This window comes from Ascaphus truei, chromosome 5 (genome assembly GCF_040206685.1).
Source record: "Ascaphus truei isolate aAscTru1 chromosome 5, aAscTru1.hap1, whole genome shotgun sequence".
Lineage (NCBI taxonomy): Eukaryota > Metazoa > Chordata > Amphibia > Anura > Ascaphidae > Ascaphus > Ascaphus truei.
Window position 1 is genome coordinate 185,625,523 of NC_134487.1, and position 13,706 is coordinate 185,639,228.

Here is a 13,706-nt window from a genome sequence, read left to right on the forward strand (position 1 = left end):
CTGCTGGCACTCCTGAGGGAGTGTTGGAGATTGGAAGCCGACTTGGATGAAAGCCGTAATTCTCGAAAAACGGAGATTCTTGCGTAGATTCATTACGGAGAGAATTGGAAACAAATTCCGCCCATGGTAACAGATCAACCCAATTATCTTGGGTATCAGAAATAAAGCATTGTTGATACTGTTCAAGATTTTGAGTAAGTCTCTCAGTTTCCCATTAGTTTCGGTATGATAGCCTGAAGAGAAGGATAAGCCATATCAAGCCTCTTGGAGAAAGCACGCCAAAACCTTGATATGAATTGCGATCCTCGGTCAGAAGCTATGGACGTAGGGATCCCGTGGATACGAAACACTTCTTTGGTAAAAAATATCTGCCAGGGTGGGAGAGGAGGGAAGACCCTTGAGGGGAACAAAATGGGCCTGTTTCGAAAATCGGTCTACTATGACCAAAATGGTAGTCATACCTCTGGAGGGCGGATGATCTACAATAAAATCCATTGAAATATGTGACCATGGACGATCAGGTACTGGAAGAGGCATGAGTAACCCGGAAGCTTTTGATGAAGAGTCTTGTTCTGTGCACAAACTGGACAAGCGCGTGTAAATTCGTGAATGAGTTTTGCCATATTAGGCCACCAAAAGGTGCGATTAATGAGATACAAAGTTCTCTTGAAGCCGGGATGACCGGCTGACCGGACGGAGTGACCCCATTCCAAGATCTTCTGATGAAACGGCATAAAGGGTTCCTTCAGGTACCTCTAGACCACTCGGAATCTGTGACTGAGCTTCTACGATCTTTTCAAGAATATCAAAAGAGTTGGCGGAGACTATGAATTTCGAAGGTACAAGTGTATCTGGGTTTTCTTCGGATTTTTCCTCAGGGGAAAATTGTCTGGATAAGGCATCAGCTTTTATGTTCTTCGTGCCGTGGATGTACGAGAGAGTATAATTAAATCTTGAAAAAAAAAGTGCCCAGCGGGCTTCACGAGATCCTAAACGACGTGTACTTTCGATATAGAGAAGATTCGTATGATCTGTCAAAATAGCAATCGGTTCGCGGGAGCCTTCCAGGAGGTGTCACCACTCCTGTAAATATAACAAGGGAAGCTGCACACCACATGAAATAAATCAAAATACTTGCAAGGACAGGTGCTCCTGGTTCAGGGATATCTGCCTAAAAAATCCAGTATAGAGAAGAATTGAATGATCCAGGGCAACTTCGGATTTCTTTGAAAAATTTGTTCAGCACAAAAAACACAACGTTTCATCCCTCCTAGGGGACTTTGATAAAGTCCCGTAGGAGGGATGAAACGTTGTGTTTTTTGTGCTGGACAAATTTTTCAAAGAAATCCGAAGTTGCCCTGGATCATTCAATTCTTCGCCATTCCTGTAAAGCCATCTTGATGGCCAGGAGTTCTCTATTGCCGACATCATACAGTAGTTCTTTTCAGCAGGGGAGAACTTTTTCGAAAAAAATCCACATAGGTGCAATTTATCTCGAGGGGAGAGTCTCTGGGAGAGAATGGCACCCGCACCACAATCAGAGGCGTCCACTTCTAACGTAAACGGAAGACTAGTATCAGGATGACGAAGGATGGGTGCCGAAACAAAAGCTTGCTTCAAGGTTTCAAAGGCAGAGACGGCCTCCGGAGGCCACACAGATGGGTCGCCTCCCTTCTTACTAAGCGCAATGATGGGAGCCACAGTGGTAGAAAAATTCCGGATGAATTTTCTATAGTAATTGGAAAAGCCCCAAAAAACGCTGAATGGCCTTAAGAGAATTGGGCAGTGGCCAATCCAAAACAGCATTAAGTTTTTCTAGGTCCATCGAAAATCCTTTATCCGAAATGATATAGTCTAACAAGGCAGTAGAAGACTGATGAAAAAGACATTTCTCTAGCTTTGTGTAGAGATTATTGACACGGAGACAAGAGAGGACAAGTCTAGTATGTTGGACATGATCTTGAAGATTCTCAGAAAAAAATTGAATATCGTCAAGGTAAATAATTACAAAGGAATCGAGGACATTGCGGAAGACATCATTCATAAAATCCTGAAAGACAGCAGGAGCATTGCATAAGCCAAATGGCATCACGAGATACTCGTAGTGTCCGTTTCTTGTATTGAAGGCGGTTTTCCATTCATCGCCTTCTCGAATACGTATGAGGTTGTAGGCTCCTCGGAGGTCTAGCTTGGAATTTTTTTTGGCCCCTTGAAGCCTATCAAACAGTTCCGAAATCAGAGGCAAGAGATACCGGTTTTTGACAGTAATGAAATTGAGGCCCTGGTAGTCCAATGCGTGGTCTCAGGGATCCATCCCTTTTCTTCACAAAAAAGAAACCGGCACCAGCGGGAGACGAAGAGTTGCGAATGAATCCCTTCTCAAGATTCTCTTTGATGTAGGTTGCCATGGCTTCAGTCTCTGGGAGAGACAAGGGGTAGGACTTAGACTTTGGCAGGACGGCACCGGGGACCAGATCAATGGGACAATCATAGGGTCTATGAGGAGGCAGGACCTCTGACTGAGACTTACTGAAAACATCGATGAAATCAGCATATACTTCGGGAAGAGTGGAGTTGCTATCAGAAGGCGTTTCCATTCCCGCGATAACTGTGGCAGGAGCTATGACCGGCTAGGAAGGGGCATCTGTCTCTGGCTCCCATGGAATCGATTTGCAGTCCCTCCAATCTATGCGTGGGTTGTGATGCTGTAACCAAGGTAACCCTAGGATAATTGAAACATCAGGAGAGTGTATTACGTCAAAGGAGATGATCTCGGTGTGAGTACCGCCAGATAAAGTGAGAGGAAGAGTCTCTAACGTGATGAAAGCTGGTTGCAAAAGACGTCCATCAATAGCCTCGAGTCCAATTGGTGCTTTCTTGGAGATAAGAGAAATCTTGTTACGGGTTGCGAAATCTTGGTCCACAAAATTACCACTGGAACCTGAATCGAGAAAAGCAGCAGTAGGTACACGAAAATTCGGGCCTTCAAGCGAAAATTGGAGCATAATCCTTTTAGGGAGTTCCTCTTTAGAGAGGGAGCGAGAAGAAATTGATCCGAGGGTAAGTCCCTCTTGCGTGGCTGGTCCCGTTGGTTCCTTGGGCCTCAAAGGACAAAAACATACCACATGACCTGGTGATCCACAATAATAGTATAGGCCCTCATTCTGGCGGCGAACCCTCTCGGCCGTCCTGTCAGGAATACGGATCCACTGACTGTCGATCTGCATGGGTTCCACAGTGTCAGGAACAGGCCGAATAGCCGGAGGAGGCCTAGGATAAGGAGGGTCAGAAAGCACGAACCTGGGACGTTGGCATTCATGACGTCGCTCCTGGAGGCGCTGATCCACGCGTATGCACTGTGCGATCAAATTCTCCAATGCTTGGGGTCGGTGCTGGACTGCAAGTTCATCCTTTACAGATTCGGACAAACCTTGCCAAAATACAGCAGTAAGTGCCTCTTCATTCCAATGAGTCTCTGCTGCGACGGTCCAGAATTCCAGTGCATATTTGGCTACGGACCTACGACCCTGAGACAAATGAATTAGAGAAGAGGCAGCAGTATCTTTGCGAGCAGGAATATCAAATACCATCTGGAATTCTTGGCGGAAGAGCTGGTAATTCGAGGTGAGCTCCGGACGCAGTTCCCAGATGGGAAAAGCCCAGGCCAAGGCATCCCCTGTTAAGAGAGAGTGAACATAGGCTACCTTGGTGCGTCCGGTAGGAAAGAGGCTTGGAGACATTTCAAACTGAATTTCACACTGGTTCAAAAAACCTTGACAGGCCAGAAGTTCACCCGCTTATGCTTTAGGCGTAGGGATTCTGAGTTCCGAAGGCTGGGTGCTTCCAGGTGCGGCTGCAGTTGGTGGCAGAGTGGGCTGTAGTGAGAGAGAGGATAGCTGTTGAATCAAATCCAAAATCTGCGTTCCCAAAGCTTGGATGCATTGCACAAGGGTCGAAAGTAGATGGCCCACCAGCCAGATCTGCGTTTGGGCTCTGCATAATGTCACGCTGTGCAGCCCACAGACCAGACCAGTCCCCTGTACTGAGGTGGGATGTAGAGTATACGCACCGACAGCAGAGGGGGCGTGTCTGGGATGTGGCGTAGTAGCGTGGCCAGGCCTGGATGTAGATAAAGAATGGTCAAGAACTTGCCGAGTCCGAGGATATAGAAAGTTCCGTAGTCAAAATCCGTAGCAGCGTCCGGGGGTCTTAGAGGTTAGAGTAGTCAGTAGGAAAGCCGAGTTCAGGAGCCAGAGGGGGTATTCAGACGAGTCGGGTCAATAGCTGTAGGAATAAACACAAAGAGAGCACGACACAGGTTCCAGGCAACACAGGTAGCAAGGAGCTATGCAGAGCAAGGAAGTGAAAGCAAAGCAGGATATTTAAAGCGGCAATGACCAAATCGGACGAGGGGCATGATGGGGCCGTGTCGAGGAGCTGCTCGTGAGTGGCTGAGAGACCAGGAAGTATGAGAGCACAGCTGAGAGTGCTGGAGACATGGTGAAGACTCCCACACCGAGCGGGGGGCGGAGACAGGCATAATGCGCGCACTATAAATCCTAGAAGGAAGTGCACGCTCTGTACACCAGCGCCAGAATCCAAGATGGCGGCCGTGGCGGAGTTCAAGGTATGCGCTGGGCAGCGGCATGGGTAGCGACGGGGGGCAGGGGCAGCAGCCGCTGCAGTACTGGTAGGAAGTAAGGAGGGGTCACGCCGCTAGGGATGGGGCCCCCGATTCCTTACAATGCCACATCGGGCATCCTCTTGATCTCAGCCGGCGCATCTGAAGTGGATGCCACCTGAGGAAGGGAAAGCATGGAAAATGGTGATTCCACCTGTTCGGCCTGGCCCACAGACCCCTGCGCTGTGTTGCTATCCACCTGCAGGGGACCCACAGCCCTTGAAGGCCAGCCATGCCCGCTGTCGCCCTTGACCCTGCGTCGAGATGTAACGGGACAGGGCTTGCCTTATGCCCAACAACACTGCTTCCATAAGCTGTGATCCAACACTCAAGGGGGATTCACCTATGATTACTCAAGGAGGCATGGTCACAGCTAGCCTCTTGGGTGGAGAACCCCCGCTGACTACCTCCTTGTCAGGTGTCACTGGCCGCTTACCTTTCTTTGGCCGCTTCTGCACCTGGTTGCGGGTTGACCTGGGTGGCATTGCGGGCTGCCTATCGGGAACCGCACTGGCTGCCTCCTCGCCATGGTCTCTGTTCAAGGGCCTCCCATGGCGTCCGCAGTGTCCCCGTGCTGTCGATGCCCTACCACCAACGCTGCATGGTGATGGTAACTGCACCCCAGCCGAATGCTGCCGATTCGACCCTGAACCGGACGCCACCTCACTGCCGTCTGAAATGACAGAATGAGAAAGCCTCGACCTCCTGCCCACTGGCCCGTCCGCGGCTGCCAATGGTCTTTAATACCTCCGCATCGACATGCCCTTGTCAACATTGAAGTGGGTCACCGCCCTGCTTGCGAACTTACACCCTGCCATTTCGGCGTTTCCCTTCCTTGTCCTGCCGCATGGCGAACATCCTGGCTGGGAGTGCCCTCATCACTTGAATTTCGCTACAGCTGGGAACAGAATGAACGCTCCTGCTCCCGACTGAGCATTAAAGCTTCTCCTTAGCACCCCTCCCAGTCCCTCCCCCGGGCCGTGACGGCAGCCCAGAGACCCTAGAGAGATGAGCATGGGCATCACTCACCTAATTGGCGAGGGGTTGTTTTCTCCTTGTAGGACACAAGCAGGATTGCCACTTTCTACTTAAGGCCAACCCGGAGACAACATTTTAAAATATCGTGCTTACCTTCAACGCTTTGGCTAAAGGGTTAAACTAAATGACCATTTTACAAGAGATATATAGGTATTGCACTATGTTTTTTTGTCACATTGGAAGTAGCTTTAGGCTTCTTTGTTTGTTTTTTGTTGTATACATTGAGCCACGCCCATTAGCACTCCTTTTGACACTTATATGCATATAAATATTATTTGGTAATGGTTGGGGTTTCTTAGAGCTTGTTGGGAATCTGTGTATTTTGTTAACTGTGTGCAGCTTGTCTCGGCTGCTTATGGGAGGGCAGTGGCCCCTCCGCCCCAAGTTTTAAGCTTGCCCCACCCCACTTTCCAAGTTGCAGGTCAGTTTCATATTGCCAGGTTACAACAGATCCAATGCGATCATTCTTCCTGTAATTATACAGGTAAATATAAATAAATAAGAATTTTAACCCAGGTGAGTGTTAGGACCTGCTATGGCCATGCCTTGTATGTGGCAGCAGGCTTAAAATGCTATGGCCAAAGGGTTAAACTAAATGACCCTTTTACAAGAGATGTATAGATATAGCACTTAGTGTAGTGTATTTCTGTCACATTGGAAGTAGCTTTGGGCATCTTTGTTTGTTTTTCGTTGTATACATTTAATTTGAGTCAGGTTTTCTAAATGTGGGATACGTCACAAATCATTTCAAACTACATACTGCGTGTCATATCTCATATGTATGAAGTCTTCATATATAGGACGTACATTTTCTGACGGTTTGTATGACTTTTTGACTCGCAAAATAAGCTTACATACAATCTCAGGGCCATGTGTTCCATGAGTCGGAAATTTCAGTTCATTACATTTCAATATACAGTAACTTGCACAGAAGTAGGATTCCTGCTTTAAATCCAGTGATAAAGGAATGCGCGTGTATAAACTAACATGTCCTTATCTGGATATTGCCGCAGAATGCATGTAATCCCATGATCCCGCTATAAACCAAGCTTTATTGCTTTTCTAGAGAGATCAGGCATGTGCGCTCAGTACGAGATTACCAACAGCTTATGTGCATCAGGTAACAAGCACACTGACCTGCAGACACATCACTATGCTGTGTAGCCCCCTTATTTAGGAAGATATAGGGTAAATTTATTCAGTAGAATATTGATAGGAACTAATTCAAATGAATGAGACAAAACCCTCCCCAGCGCACGGAAATCGCTTCACAGCACATTGAATGAGAGCCTAAGGGTAGGGTTATCATATTTGTCATGGCAAAAAAGGGGACAAAAGTCGTGCATGTGCAGTCGCGAACACCGACTGTGCGCGCATGAACTGTGAACTCCGACTGTGCGTGCATGAACTGCGAACACCGACTGCACATGCGTGAACTGCGAACACCGACTGTGCATGTGTGAACTGCAACCACCGACTGTGCATGCATGAACTGCGAACACCGACTGCGCATGCGTGAACTGCAAACACCGACTGTGCGTGCATGAACTGCGAACACCGACTGTGCGTGCATGAACTGCGAACATCGACTGCACATGCGTGTACTGCAAGCACCGATTGCACATGCGCAATGAGCGCTTGCCTGCCGTGCATGCATAATCGGCATTTGCCAGCCACTTATGCTCATGCACAATCATCACTTGCCGGTCATGCATGTGCACAAGTGGCCGGCAAGCAACGATCGCACATGGTCGGCCAGTGCAGTGAAAAACCGGGACAGTGGGCAGAAAAGTCGGGACCCGGGACAAACGGCGAAAAAACAGGACTGTCCCAGCTAAACCGGGACATCTGGTCACCCTACCTAAGAGGACTGTTTATTGAACGGCTATTGTGCTGTTTAGGGCACTATAGCACTGAAACTCTGATGGAAGTCAATAGGAGCTTCCATGGTCATGTGGTCCGTGTAACGGGACATTTAAACTTCCAGGAGATACGGGCACCCGATATGGAGGCCTGTATCTCAGAAAGCACAGGGTCCCAGACTTGAAAGTAATGCGGTTCAGCTCTGGAGACCCTTGCTTCAATCCTACTGTATTTATGCACCTCCTCCAGACTGGTGTGGTAGGATTAATGCAGCGGGAGCCCCATTCAGGGGCAGGGACCCCTGCTATGTTAATCGTTATGGGAAATTCCCCTGCACTGGGCCGTGATCGTGCTTGGTCGCGATCACGGCCACACTTGGGCTGCGGTCCACCCGCTTCAAGTGACTTGCAGGGGGAACTTGGATTGCGTTTTATTTAATATATATATATATACAGTATATATACAGTATATATATATATATATATATATATATATCTCCACTCTGTATTTAGTCATGCAATAGGCTATCATTATATCTGCTGTACTTCATTATCAGATGAACCTTAATTCGCCATTTAGTTAATTTTAAATGAAAATATTGCTTACGAGGTGCTACTAATACCAATACTATTTAATAGTTAGATTGTGTTTCTAAATGTTTTTACTTATAGCAAAATCTGATCTGGAACTAGACTGGCCAATTAGCATGACCTGAAAATGATTGAGAGACAGACAGGCAAATACAAACCTGTCCCTGCATATAGCTACAAATTGTGTGTAGCTTCTTAATGACCTAAAACCAGAGACGAGACCAGACAGCTAAAACCTGTCCTTTTATCCCTCTATAGATCAAAAAACGCTACTGTTGTCTTGGATATTTAAGACAACTACAGAGAGAAAAAACATAACAAAAAATACAATTAAATAAAAACAAACATTCGCCAAAAATGACATTGATTGTCACTGTGCTTATCTATACCCAGAAAGGGGCGTAGATAAGCACATTGCCAGTCAAAGGGCAACATAAAAAAAAATTCAGTTAAATAAAAGCCAATAAATGTGTTTCTTACCTTTGCCGTATTCACCCTCGTCCTACTCTGGCACCAACTCTTGACCCTCGATGCAATGCTCAACAGCCTGATGCGAAGAAGTCCATGATCCTCTGTTGATTGAAGAGACGTCTCCGGTAAGTTGTTCCATTCTTCCTTCTTTTCTTCTTTCTTTTCTTCTTTGTAATCCAAAGGGTCCAGATGTTGCTTCAACGGCTTCTTGGGCTCAAATGAGACGGAACAGGCCTTAAATAAGGCCTGTGACATCACATTTCACTGTCACATGGTACACCCCCAATCCGATTTGTTGGTGTACCATGTTACAGCGTCCATTTTTTTTAAGGATGTGACGTCATCAAAAAGGGAGGGAGCCAGCCAATCAGGTAGAATATGCTTCCCTCCCTTTAAGATTACGTAATTTCTGGGGGGAAAAATGGAAGCAATCACATGGTACACCAACCAATCGGATTGGTAGATATACTATGTGATGCCTTTCCTATTTGGAGTGCTATGACATCATCAAAAAGGGAGGGAAGATAGCCAATCAGGTAGCATGCCTCCCCCCCTTTTTTTGATGATGTCACATCACTCAAAAAAAGGAAGCTTGCACATTCATTGCCATTGTGGCAATCCATGCTCATATTGTTGGTTTTTTACCCATGTGAACAATTTGCAACTTGTGGAATGTTATTATAGACGCACATATTACAGTATAATGGGGCAGAGCTGCTTTAAGGCACGGGTGGGCCCTGGGCAAAGTATAAACCAGTGGGCCCCTTGCTTTAAAGAAAATAACATACAATTTAAACTACATTTATTAGTGATAAAAAAACAATTAAGGAAATAAAAAAAGGCAAAACCTATATTTAAAAAAAACTGGTTACTATTTTATGACACACTTCATATTTTATTATTTGACCAAGAGGGAGTGAGTGGAGGTAGTAATGGTCTTGCGGGGAAGGGAGGAGAAGGAGGTATGGCGACAACAAAGGGGAAGGAGCCGAGCTGCCTACTTGCTGCTCGGAGAATGGAGCGGACCCATAGAGGTGCCTGTGAGATGGGACTGCTGGAGGGTGCCACCCTCCTCCTTCTGAACCGCAGCGTCAAATTATGCCACGGACGTCAACAACATGACATCGCACGGCGTTGCATTGCCATGGTAATGCGATGTCATAATGTCATTTGATGCAGCGACATCGCGTTGCCATGACAACAAGACGCCGTATGTAGGTGATGACCGTGGTGTCATTTGACGCTACGGTTCAGAAGGAGAAGGAGGTCAGCAGATAAGGAGGCAGCCGCAACAGCTAAGTCACTTCCCATCAGGCCCGAGAGCATGGCAGTATATGGGGGCGGACATTTTTGCCACCCCCAAATTTTGCCGCCCTAGGCCCGGGCCTATCGGGCCTAATTCGAAATCCGCCACTGCATACATGGCCCCAAATCTATCATGGGCGGAGCAGGGTCAGTTGAAACGTATGTTAGAGCCTGTCAGAAATACATGAGAGGTAATGAAAATACATGTGTCCGCCTGACTGTATGTTTGCATTGCAGCGTTGTTCTAGCGGATGTTCAGTCTATGAGAGCCTAGCTATATCACGCCAGTCAATTTCACAGACCCAAGAGTTTGTTATTATAGTATCAAACTCCCAAGCGTGCTCTCTCCCCCTTCCTCCATCTCCTCCCAGTCAATGTTTTTCTCTGGATCCATGTGTGGTCTTTTTTTTGTTTTGTTTGTTTTAATAACCTTTAAATAAACAAAGGTGACATATTTTTTTCCCTTAGTCTAGTGTTCTGTTCTGTACACATGCACAAACACACACTGGGCCTCTGTTATACTCTTAACATTCTCAAATCACAATTAATTGGAATGCCATTCTATGGACAAGGAGTCTGTTATGAAAATCCCAGTCCAGGCTACGTGAACACAGACATTTCTCTGAAGCCCAGATTTAATATAGCAAGATGTACTGGAACCACGGTAATGTAAAGCAATTGCATTTTTGACACTCTCTATTAGCATTTTTAAATTATATTTGTTAGGGAAGCTTTTACATTTATTCCCAATAGCCTATAGCAATGGTTCTCAAACTTCACCTTGTCGTGTACCACATGATTGATTAAACCCTTTCAAATTGGCCAGTAACACACATACACACACACACACATATATATATATATATATATATATATATATATATATATATATATATATATATATATATATTTTTTTTTATGGATGTGACGCTTTAAATAAAATTTATATGTTTATACTATATTGGAGTATACTTGAGTGCTATATGTGACACCTGTTTCTCTTTTTTGTTTCCACATCATTTTGTTCAAAGCACCGTTAGTGGCTGTTATATATGAGCTTACTCACTAACTATAGTACTCTTGCCCATTCAATTTGTAGCTGGCATGTTACTTATATATACAGTATATGTAGCCCTAGTAGGTTTGGGCTATTATTCTATCCTCCTCCTGGCAGTAATCCCTGCATAAGGGCAGGTTTGCCAGGAGTCATCATGGGTTTTCCCCACTTCAGGCAGTACACTGAGGCAGTGAAGGCAGGTCACCAGACTCTGTGTCCAATCAAGAGACAGAGGGGCAGTGCCTGTTGGAGCTACTTAGGGTATTGCTATTGTCTATTTAGTGGTTCTTTGAGAGTCTGTCTTTGGAGTGGATGGGACAAGGGTGACACAGACCGAGCTGCCAGGACTGGCTCGTTTGAGGCCTCCCTCCAGAGCGGGAGAGTGTCAACTCCATACCTCCTACTCTGCTTAGGGGGTAGGGGAAGAGCTAGATCCATTCTGGGTGCCCTAGGCCTGGAGTGCTGCCAGGGACATCCTAAAGGAGGACAGGTTGCTGTGCAACTGTCTGGTGAGAGAGAGAGAGAATAAAGAGCTTGCACTTTTATACAAACTCCTGCCTGAGAGTGAAGTGTATCGGGAGGAGGGGAAGGAGAACTCTCTTGTAGGTACTTCACCCCATACTGCTGGGGGCTGCAGGAGATGGAGGCACTGCTCCAGTAGAGAAGACAGAGGCACAACCCCAGAAGCCTGTCCTGTTCTCCCCCATGCCAGCAGGTACGCACCACACACAGACATGTAGCCTGAGCATTAGACTTCCTAGGGGACCCTATCTGAGATGGGGTGGGGGAAACAGGGTTACAGTTGGAGGCACTGCAGAGATAATCTACCCCCCCCCCCACTCTGCCCCCCCACGCTTCACCGAAATCAGGTAGGAGAAGCTGCAGAGGCCTCGCGCAATCCCCCCAGCACTTAATTTAAGTGCCTTGGGGAGAGCGCAGGACCTCTGTAGTCTGTAGTCGCCGCGCCCCCAGGAAATTCTCTCGCCCCCCACTTTGCGCACCCCTGCCTTATACAGTAGGTACTCTGATAGCAGCACCCTCTCCAGTAGTCTGGCTTATACTAGTTAAGTGTGTGCCCCATTCCCTTTACTATATATATATTTAACACAAATTGGTATATTTAAATTCTTAGGTCTAATATTAGACCTAATAGAATTTATACCAATTTGTGTGAAATATGGGCTTTAGGAGCGGCTCAGTGAGTAAATGCACAGACTCAGAAAACAATGAGTTTGAAGTAGGGGAGCCTGGTTCAAATCCCAGTGTCAGCGTCTTGTGACCTTGTCACTTTTTCTCAATCTGCCTCGGGCACCAAAGATAAAATGTAAGTCCATTCATGCAGAGACTCACCCATATGTGCACATCAACACACAAATATTAAGAGTAAACCTACACACATTCATGTGTATGTAGCCAGGTCTAAGATTGGTGTACATATCTCTTTCTCATGTTGGCAGTAAACCTGGTAAGTGTGCAGGCTTGCCAGCAACAGATCAATGAGGTTTGCCCTCACACCCTGGTGAGGTGTCATATGTCCCCAAAGGAAGTGACAACATGCAGTGTGTTCCCACTTAGTGATACAGAGCATGTTTGTTCTCTGGGGGGTGATATAAGACACAGCACTGCCTAAAGTTAGGAGTTCAGTTTCCTGTTGTTGAGCTGCTCAGTTCACTGAGAGGCACGTGAAGGTCTGCAACATTGTTGCAGTGTCTCCTGCTAGCTGTGAGTCAGTGAGCATACGCAGCAGAGTTAGAGGAGCTGAGAGAGACAAAGCAGCTCAAGAGAGGAGCTTACAGCAGCCAGAGAAGCTGGGGAATCTCTTTAAGAGTAGAGGTGGAAAGCAGATCTATTAGAGAAGGGACCTTCCTAAGAGAGTGCTACAAAGAGATGAGTGGCTGAGCTGTTATCTGTGAGGGGCAGCTTGCCCATATCAACCATCAATAAAGATGCCCTGTTCGAATATACCTCCACTGTGTGAGTGTGAAGTTACTCAGCAGTGGATGGCACCACCAAGAAGGAGTTCCTCACCAGGACCATCTCCCTGCGGAAGCACAGAGCCTGATGAGGTGGAGGCGCTGCACATGAAGTAAGTTGGACTCGCACACACTACCTCAGCTGCCTGTCTGGATGACATCCCCTAATACCATCAAGCGGGAGACTCAGGAGCCCTGTTGCCTACAGGTGCACCACCAGACACGAACATGTAATGGGGACTGGTTAGACTACCCGGGCCAATGTGAGATTGGGGGGGGGGAAAACCCGTTACAATTGGAGGCGCTGCTGAGAGATCTGTTAACAGGACAGGCTTTTGCTAGGCACACAACAGGAAACAGGGAGTGTGTCTGCTGCCACTCTGTGCTGGAAAGGGAAAATCTAGGGGTAGTCAGGAGAACGAAAAACCTCGCAAAGCACGCCCTAGACTGACCTAAGGGGTTAGTGAGTCTGGAGCCGGGGGCTATAGCTGTCCTAGTCACCTTGAGGTAGCGCTAGGGGTAGGATGCCTGAAGGGATAGCCTGTTAACGTGGTCAGGAATTCTGGAGAGGATCTGCACTAGGCTAGCCAACAGTAGGTAGACGCCCAAGTACTGCATGGAAGAGTACTCTAGTCCCCATTCCAGATCACTTACCAAGGGAGCACAGATTGGAGGAAGGAGATACAGTAGACACAGAAAGAGTGAGCCTAGCCTGAGGTAGTGCAAAC